Consider the following 10,145-nt stretch of genomic DNA (forward strand, 5'->3'; position numbering starts at 1 on the left):
ACTCATGCCAAACATCAAAAAATCATTAAAGCATCTTTTGACTCAGCCTCATCCGGTTCAAAATAGTTTCAAGTAGGCGACTTAGTTCTAAAATGGGACAAGGCCCATGAAGATAAAGGGAAGCATACCAAGTTCCAGAAGATGTGGTTTGGACCATTTCAGATCTGTGAAAAGATAGGCCATTCAACCTTTGTATTGCAAGACTTATCAGGGTTGAGAGATTCTCTCCCTGTTAATGGCCTGATCTTGAAGAAATTCTTTAATTGAGAAGGTAATCCCTTCTCCTCTTTGTAGATTTGTGTAGTTTGTAGGATTTGCAGGAAATAAAATTGTAGAATATCCTCCATTGACCTTTTGCTGTGTTTGAAGAAGTTGTCTCACAAGAATAATATGAATATTTGCTTTTAGATAATAGAACTCTCAACCAAAAGGGATAATTTCTAGGAAATTAGATATCTTTGTGTTCTGAAACCACAATCTAACTTTTGAAGACTCCTCTCAAAATGTAAAAGTTCTGTGAATCATTTTCTGTTTTCAAAATTGGTCTCCAAAGGTTATCCATTTTAAGATAGAAGCTAACCCATTTTCAGCACCTTCAACTCTTCACCTGTCATCCATTTGCTCTTAAGGAGAAGATTGTTCACCCCATTCACTAAAGTTTATGATTACTCAGAGTGTAATTCTAAAATATAAAAGATTAAAGATAAGAGGTCTTATTACAAGCCTGCTTACCATGTTCATAGGAAAATAGTTTGACTGACATTACCAATACTGCATATCAAAACAGGGTAATGGCTTGAAATTACAAGACAAGGGGTCTCATCACGAGCCAGCTTGTTCAGTTAGATTACCACCAGTGAATGGCATTGTCACCAGCTGGCCACCAAACCAGGACAATGGCTTTTTATCTTATCAATAACAAAGAAGAAAAAGGAGATGAAATACAAAATATGAAAATGTTTTGGATTCATTCTGTTAGTCACACTCTTAAGTGAATGGAACAGTGGACAATAACATGGTTAAAAGGTATCCCTGTCGAGACTATAAACGTTTGCTGGCAACAGAGGCTCTACCTATGACAGAGGGGTCAATTTTAAAAGCTGATTTGGGAAAGTTTTCTGTTTTATCATTATAAACCAACAAAGGCCATTTTAAAAAAAACTTAGAATGTATTTATTTTCTTTAAAAAGGGGGAGGAAGATAACAAAATAATCTCACTTTGTTCAGAATGCACAGATATCCAGTTATATTAGAATTTTCCCCTTCTGATTGAGACTCTATTTGAAAAAGCTTAAGTGTTTGTATCAGTTTCAGAGATAACTGGTTCTTCCAGCGAATCGCCAATTGTTGTGCTCTACAACAACCCCCCATTTCATATCATTTTTATTTACAAAGATTAACATATGGAATGGGTCCCTTTTAAAGTTTGATTGGCATCAATCCTTCTGTTGTTCAAAAAGGTTTGATAATCAAATGAGTTTATGTATTTAAGCCTTTCGAACAATAGTTTTTCAATAATAAAACAATCTTTTGTTATTACGATAAAGCGATCGCAAGATCGCATATCGCAATGACATGGGAAACACATTAAAGTGGTACCTTGGTCTCCGCCGATGCGATTTCGCTATCGGCGATCGGCGATACTCCATGCACACCTTATAAACACACATAACATAAGCCCCGACGCGACGTGATATCGGCGATGCCTCATATGTGGTCAGAACACTTTAAGTTATAAACTCCGACCCGATGCGATTTCGCAATCGGCAGTCGGCAACATACCATGTACCCTAATAAGGCACCCAGGTCTTACCCCCGATGCGATGCGATATCGGCGATCGGGAAATCGGCAAATCACTTTAAATGCACCCTGTTATGTTTCTTCGCGCTAATCCGATGCGATGTCGCAATCGGCAATCGGCAGGATCTTTCGCTTATGATTGTATAACATCTATTCCCCGAAGCGATGCGATATCGGTTATCGGCAATCGGCGTTCCCAAAAAGTCATGACTTGAAGATCTAAAAGTATTATTGATATCCGATTGATAAAGCGCGGATTTCAAAAAAGCCGTTAAATGCAGGGATAAGGTGATGTATTTGTATTTAAAGTTTTGCCCCTTCGATTAACGATCACCTGCGCTCAACCGCCAAAATATCTATTGCACGCTTAAGGGGGTCATTCAGCCGGATAACGGTGTAATAATCATTTAATGAGTAGCAGGCCTTAAACGACCATTAATGCATCTGCAATATCTTCCCAGTGATTGGATCCGCAGCCACTTTTGAGAATTAATCCCAGCACGCTTCAATTGATATATCTTTCCCGCTATGGATTGTCATTGTTATATTTCCTTGTTACGATTTCTCTTGCATTTGTGTAGAATTCATCTGTCGAGAGAAGCCTGAGCAAGATGGGAAAGAAATCCAAAAGGACCGCAGGTTCCGCTGCTACATCTGTTGCAGGACAAGCTGCTGTAGATAAGAAGAAAGGCTTAATTTCAGACACTACATGCACTGGTCTCACTAGGACTACATGGCAAGGCACTTATAATCTATTAGAGGCTGAGCAACCAAAAGTAGCAGTGACGGAAGCTAGTGTGGACGTGCTCAAGAAGTCCGATGCTACTCTCAAAGACTTGGCCGACTCTTTCCTTCACAGGATAGCGGCCAGAGAACAAATTCTTCCCTACACAGATGTAGTGCGATGGGCAATTGAGGAAATTCCAATCCTCGACAGAACATTTAACACCAGGGATGGGAGGATTTTCGGGTCGTTCAAGCCGGAGCATCTAAGGCAAATGTATCATTTGCCCGAGCCAGAGAAGGTCTACAACAAGACTTTCCTGGAGAAATTTGCAGCTGACAATGAAGTGGAATCCGAGCCCATCCGGGATTGGAGGCAGAATCCAGCCAAACACAAGCACGAAACTTCTGGTAAGTACTCAGTCGATTCTTTGGCTTCTCCCTATTGTTATGCGGGGATAATGATGTGTAGGCTATGGGGATTACACGACTCTGCTAATTTTACCATAGAGATGGTTCCCCTAATGGAAGCAGCTGTAAATAGCATAATCATGGATTGGGCCACTATTCTCTCTGATAAGTTGGCCGTAGCTATTCGTGACTTTAGAGCCAATTCCGTAGTCACCGAAAGGAAAATTCCCCCGTTTTATTATAGTGCTTACATTTTAGATACATTATGTTTCAATTCTGATTTTCCCGTCCTCGGTTGGAGGTGGACCGCCCAAGACCCCTCACCCATTCATCTATACCACCAGAAGTTGTGGAAGTCCTCTTACAAAGACCATTTGTATCAAATCTGCAATGGTTTTATGGTTCCCATTCATTATTCTATTTTTGATAGGCCCATTCCCAAAATCTCCTATCTAGCTTCCTTTGATTTACCAGCGGTAGCAAGTTGGTTCGGAGAAGAGCGATTTACTTATGTTAGGGTTTTTGGGAGCCAAGTGAATCCGCATGTTCTCCCTTTATATATTCCAGACAAACTGCTAGCATGAGAAATCTCCTACCAGATTATGGCCGAGAGTGTTACACAGACTCTCAAGAAAGAAAAGAAGAGGGGCTGGCCCTCTTTTCCCTTAAGAATTGGTGTCTTTACTCTGCATGATCTCAAGCATGCAGAAAAGGAAGCCACAAAGATGCAAGCTTTAGCCCTGGCCACTATCCCAAACAGACTCTATGATCCAAAGAAAACTGCTTACACTGCATTAGAACAGGCCAAATTGACAAAAGTTGACCATCAAGAGGATATGTTTGATGACCTGTTCGTTGCCTCCGAAACAATAGGTCATGCTAAAGAGCTTGCGAGGATGAAATACAATGATGAGGGGTTAACTGAGTTCAATAAACTTAGAGAGCAGAGGTTGCAAACTTTGCCTCTAGATTTACTGTCAACAACCCCGGCGACTTCTTCAAGCGTGCCTGGTCGGCAACAGACGAGCCAACCTCCTGCTACAACGAAAGAACAAAAGAAGCAACAGGAGGAAAAGAAAAAGAAGCTGCAGGCAGAAAGGCAAAGAAAAGAGAAAGCAGAGAGGCAAAAGAAAGAACAAATAGAAAAACAGCAGAAAGTGCAAATGGAACAAGAACAGAGAAAGAAGAAAGAGATAGAGGAACAACGGAAGAGGGAAGAAGAGGAGAAACAAAAGAAAGAACTAGCAAATAGGCAGAAAAAGGAATTGGCAGATAGGCAGAAAAGGGAACAGGAAGAGCAGTAGAGGAAAGAACTAGAGGAGCAGCAGAGGAAAGAACTAGAGGAGCAGCAGAGGAAAGAACAGGAAAAAGAGCGGAGCGAGTCCCAAACCGAGCAGCATAAACAGACCACCATTGATCCCGAATTGCTTAAGCAATGGAAGCAATTCGATTCCATTATCAGTGGAAAGGAAGGCTCCAAAGATACGGACACCTCCAAAACAAGTGATACACCAGATATCACTTCTTCTCAGGTTCTAAGTGGAACCAGCGGCCCACCCATTTCCAAGGATGTTGAGGTAATTCCTAAAGACCCTTCCGATCAAATTGTTCTCCAGGTGGAAGATATTCCTCCCCTGGATGTTTTCTATAGCCCAAGGCATAGAGCAGTTGTTAAGCGATCAAGGAAGAGACGAAAGCTTGATCAACCTTCTATCTTTCCTGAGCAAACAGTCACGGGTAATGTAGTATGGAAGGAAGAAATGGACCCCTTCGATGACCTAACAAAGCTATCGCAGTATACAGGAGCTTATTCTGCAGCGACTATTGATAAGGCATCGGAGGTAAGTCTTCTATTGAAGACTAAGGACCAGGAAATTTTTGCATTACAGGCAGAAGTGACCGAGGCAAAGCAAAAGGAAGCACAAGCAGAAGAACAGTTGCTAGAACAAAGGCAAGCTAACAGTTTATTAACCCAGCAATTACAAACCGAGAAGCAGAGGATCGACCAAAGCGCGATCCAGAAACAAAAAGAATTATCGGAGGCATTGGCACAGTTGAGAACAGCGAATGAGCTAATGATGAAATCAAAGGACGAGCAAATAGCTCAACTGTTAGCGCAGCTCGAAGACATCAAGGGCACTCAAAAAGTGGAGGATTTCAGAGCCGAGGCATCTCAGATAAACAACGCATTAATATCTCAGATTAGGCTCCTATGCCGACAACTCACTGAGGCGGAACCATTGTGCGAGCTAACTACATCAGTATGTCAGCAGGTAGAAAAGGCCATAAATGAGCTAGATCAAGCTGAAGAAACCATAGTCACATATCTTGACTGGCAAGATTCTGATGTGGGAAAAGCAGCAAACTTGCCCAGAATCCATGAGACATACAAGGACATACTTTTCACGGAATGGCACACTCAAGTGATGAAAACGGAAAGGGCTGCTTCGAGGTGTAAATTAACTGCCAGCAATATGGTTGATTTAGTCAACAACACACTCTACTTGGCAAACATGATCTCCCAGTGTACACGTGGAAGCATAACAACAGCAAACATGATTGAGCAAACAAGTTATCATGACTTGGAGGAAAAGGGAAGGTTAATCGCTGGAGTAAATACTTTGACTTCCGAGGCATATTGGCTCTTTCTGATCAAGCCACACACACAAAGGTCGGCCCTCAAGTGTTTAACAGATGCTCTCGGATGCATAATCCCCGATATTCAAGATGCCACATATGGTGCCCAGCTCAGTTCGCGCCTCAACAAACCGCCTGAAGTAGAGCCAATGCTGGCGATATGTCAGCTCAGGTTTAAAGGCAAAGAGCCCACCTGATGAATCATTTCCGCCAATTGCCAGATCGCCAAGGAAGATGGGAGAAATATTAATTGATGCCAATTTAATAGCATTTCAGTTTCTTAGATATTTAGATTAGCTTAGTATTTATAGACCCTTTCATGTTTTTAGAAAGGGTCGTAAAATTTTGTAACAGACTTAAAGACTGAAGTTTGCACTACTGTGCTTCAGCCTATATTCTTTTATGAAACTCGACCAATGGTTCTTAATTTAACGGGAAAGTTGTTTTATGCAATTGCGCACTATTGTCTGTTGTTTGGAATGCTTTCCGAGTTGAAGGAAGGACTACGACGTAGCGATTAATATATGGGAGTGTTAAGCAGCTTACATGGTACTTTTATCTGCATCTGTATTCATTCCTTTTATATGAATTGCTGTGTTATTATTTCTTGCTATTGTTGAATACATGTATGCGCTGTAACAACAAATCTCCATTTCATTCCACTATTGGATGTTTTGTGATACGCCTTTTCCTTTAATCATGCATGTAACAATGATATGAATGACAAAGTGTAGTAATTCGCTGTTATCGCAATCTTGAATGATTTAAATATCTATGTTTTAGCGATAGAGTCATCTATATGCCTATCTTGAAGCACAGATTATCAAATGCTACGCTTTAAAAAATCGATAAGTCCCAGGATTAGACCATAGTTATTATATTTTGCTGATAGTTTTAGTTATCCGCTTATCACCATCATATTCTATAAGTCGCTCATCCATCCCGTTTACTTATATTTTTTGGGAAACTGGTCCCATTATCCCCAGTCGGAGCCACTATTCCAAACGGAAAAGGAGCTGTATTAAGGTCCGGACCGGGTGGTTTCCCCAATGTTGTTGCAGCGATTTTTGAGGCATCAACAGGACCTTGCACTTCTCGTGTAGGTAAACAATTCCCCTGGCAGTTCCCACCGAGATGTAGAAGCGCGTTTTCCAGTTCAACAACTTGTGTTGTTCATCATTTCTCGAGGATTTCTTGAAAAGGAAGGAGTTGAGGCAGCCATTAGGCATGTATTCGTACACCAACAGCCTTTGGGAGCCCTCTTTGCAAAACTCCAGCAGCCTAACCAAATTCACATGCTGGGCAACTCTGATGGTACTCACCTCCATGTAAAATTGTTTCTCTCCTTCGCTTACACTCTCCAAGTTTTTAACTGCCACAAGAGAGCCATCCGCTAAAGTCCCTTTGAAGATGGCGCCGAAACTCCCACCTCCCAGACGCTAAGAAAATTTCTTCGTTGCATTCTGCAACAATTTGTAAGTGAATAAAGTTAGTCTGACGAGGACGTATTCTGTGGAATACAAAATCGATCGCTTGCAACACTAGATAAACAACAACACAAATGCCAAAATAGCAACCAGCCCTCCCACGACGCCACCCACCATGCTTGGGAGATTCGCCTTCTTGTTGGAATTGAAGGAGTGAGGTACATCAGAGGTGTCTAACCTCAGAAACGGAGATATCCCATTGGAAGTATCGTACAGATTTAGTAATTCACCAAACCACATTGCACACCTCTATGAACTGTCGTTAATGTAAGTGTATGTGGTGCATGAGCAATTGTCAAGACAAGTTGCTTGGCACCGCCTTTGGCCTTTGTACTCAACCCCGTGAGAGGGCACAAATGTGCCACTTATTTCTACAAACCTGTCTGTGCTGCTTTTGTTTGCCGCATCACGACATCATAATGGTGTCTTCCAAACACAGCCCCCTGACCACTGGAAAGATTTCCAGTCTCTGTTGTCTCTTGGTACAAAGCCCAACATGCAGTTGCAAGATTGAACATTGTCATTATTGCACGATCCATAAGGCCCGCATATGGCATAAACCTCGCGTTGAGTGATGGGCCGTTGTCACGCCCCCAAGCCGGCGGTAGTCTTTCAACAACTCTTAGTGAGGTATGGCACCACCGAACACTTTCTTTTCACCAATACTTATGTTCATGGACTACGTCTAACCACTTACTCCTACTTAGTTTGTGTTTCGCAACCAAGTATTATTAATGTTATCCTTTATACCAATGAACACCCATACACATTCATTAACATCAGCGATTATAAATGAAGAACACAATTGCATAGTATAAAGGGAGGAGCAACTCCCTGAACAATGCGTTTTCCCGAATAATATATTATACAATCTTTTACAATAGTTACAAAGCTTTACAAGTATACTCGGAAACCCCAATTTTCATACTTAGCCAAATTTACAATCTTCGGCAAACTCCGTTGCCCATCTCGTCGGGCCTCCGCATGGTCGCCGCACGACTCACCAACCCTTCGTTCACCTCGTCGCACGATTGTGTTGTTTGCCCAACTTGGGCGGGGCTCCAAGTCGCCACACACGGGCGCCTCCACCCGAGACACACCTCCGTTCACAATCTCAACACTTCACCAAGTCAGCATGCACACTTGCACGATGGGCGGGCACTCACTCAAGTCACCCCAGGACTCGTGCCAAGTCATCGCACAAACCGGGCACTCACCAACATTTCACTGTTGGGTGCTCCTTCGCACAAACCAGGCGCCACACCTACCGTGCACACCCTCACCCAACTGTCGGGCGCTCTTGCCCGCGCCCTCGCCCAAAACTATGCTGTCACTGTGCAGCCCTACCCAAGAATGGGCACATCTCAAGTTCTGTGCCTCTACGACTTGCTGCACCCACGCACTAGACTGTGCCTTCCTTATGAGCGAGTGTGTTTGATCATTGAGCAATTGATCAAATGAACTCCATCGCAACTCCAATATATATGGGGCATAGGGCGAGGTTGCAGCTACCCAGCCGACCTACCCATGCCTTCACACACCATCATAATATGTGCGTCGGCATTCCTTCAAATGCTCCAACCACCGTCGGCTCCACGCATTTGTTGGTCAGCCTCCATAAGGTTTAACACCATGCCACCACGCATATAAACATCAACTCACCCTCCATATGTGCATAACTCATTATCGCACACCCAAGGGAGCTCGCACTTCAACCAGATCACAACTTGTTCGACCTTCTAACCGCGCGCCCTCTCTAACCGTTTGCGGTCGCACCTTAGCGGAACTACAGGTCCTTACATCCTCCTCCACCTGAAATTTTTTTCGTCCTCGACAACATACCAACCTGGTAGCCATCCACCAAGATTAACATCAATGTATGTCTCATCCTCGGTCCATGATGTCAACTCCTCCACATACTGCAAACATCCCTGCAACATATGTAGAACTTCATCTCCACCATGTGTCGTCCTCATCCTGTGAACTGTCCTCCTCGTCTGCCTGATGCCAACATCTCTCCGTGCACTTCCGGACCCCATGTCTGAACTAGTTGGGTAGCTAATCCAACTGTCATGCTCAAGCCATGAGAGTGAACATCCTTATGCCTTCACCAATCTATCTCGGATTTTGCCACATCTTGGACTCACCAAGAATCTCACCCATGCTCAGGTCCATGGAAACTCCATCCCATCTGAAACATGTCATGATGCTTGATGCCAAGCCATCGCTGCACCATCTGCCATACCTGCTTAACCTATTTTAAGGACTCACTGCCATGAGCAGCTAACAATGAGCCCCATCTTCTTGTCATCTAAGAAGATGTGGAGGGGGTAGAGCCTGGAGGCTCACCCTCACTAATCAACTCAATCCATCTGTCAGGATCTTCTATCTCAATCCTATGTAGATAAGTGACCCGATCCTCCTCCCAGACATTCGGCCTCACATATGCCTCATCATCATCATCCTCGACCACTTCTAGCCTTCTTGAAAATTCCAAGATACTATTTGAAAGTGTCCTGATGACCAATGACTGCTCGGTAAGCTTTGTCTCAACCGTAGACAATCGCTTACTCATGTCTTCCATCCGCTTCTCATCCTCCATTTGCATCACTGCCAACTTACAATTAGGTCTTGTCACTCCAATGGTTGGTACACCAATGGGTACATCTTCCCTTCCATCGTAAATGTATAGCTTCTTCAAATGTGGAACAATCATAACATCGAATTGTTTCATGAATTCCATTCCCAGCACAACTTCATAGTCATCTATCCACACTATAATGAAGTTGACCTTCCCTGTCCACTCACCTAGTGTTGTGTCCACTTTTTTAGCTACACTAAGAACATTATTAGGAGGAGAATTGATTGTCTTCATCTATGCCTTCACCGATACATATTTCAGCCCAATTCTTCTTGCAGTATCTTCTCCCATGAAGTTGTGAGAGGCCCCACTATCCACCATAGTGAGTATATCAGCACCTCCAACCTTCATCCGAACATACTCCAAATTGTTCCTCTCAGGATCCCTCCGAGAGATCACCTCTGTAGCAGCAACAACACCAAGTATCTGCATCATCCCCACATGT

The 10,145-nt window shown here is 43.2% G+C and overlaps 1 pseudogene; it reads right to left on the reverse strand.

The window, feature by feature from the left end:
* Positions 1 to 7,583, reverse strand: part of LOC149233755 (G-type lectin S-receptor-like serine/threonine-protein kinase At2g19130 pseudogene) — a 53,180-nt pseudogene extending 45,597 nt beyond the window's left edge.
* Positions 7,584 to 10,145: the final 2,562 nt, after the last annotated feature.

Source organism: Pinus tabuliformis, chromosome J (genome assembly GCF_031772625.1).
Source record: "Pinus tabuliformis cultivar Carrire ecotype Pingquan chromosome J, CPIR1, whole genome shotgun sequence".
Taxonomy (NCBI): domain Eukaryota; kingdom Viridiplantae; phylum Streptophyta; class Pinopsida; order Pinales; family Pinaceae; genus Pinus; species Pinus tabuliformis.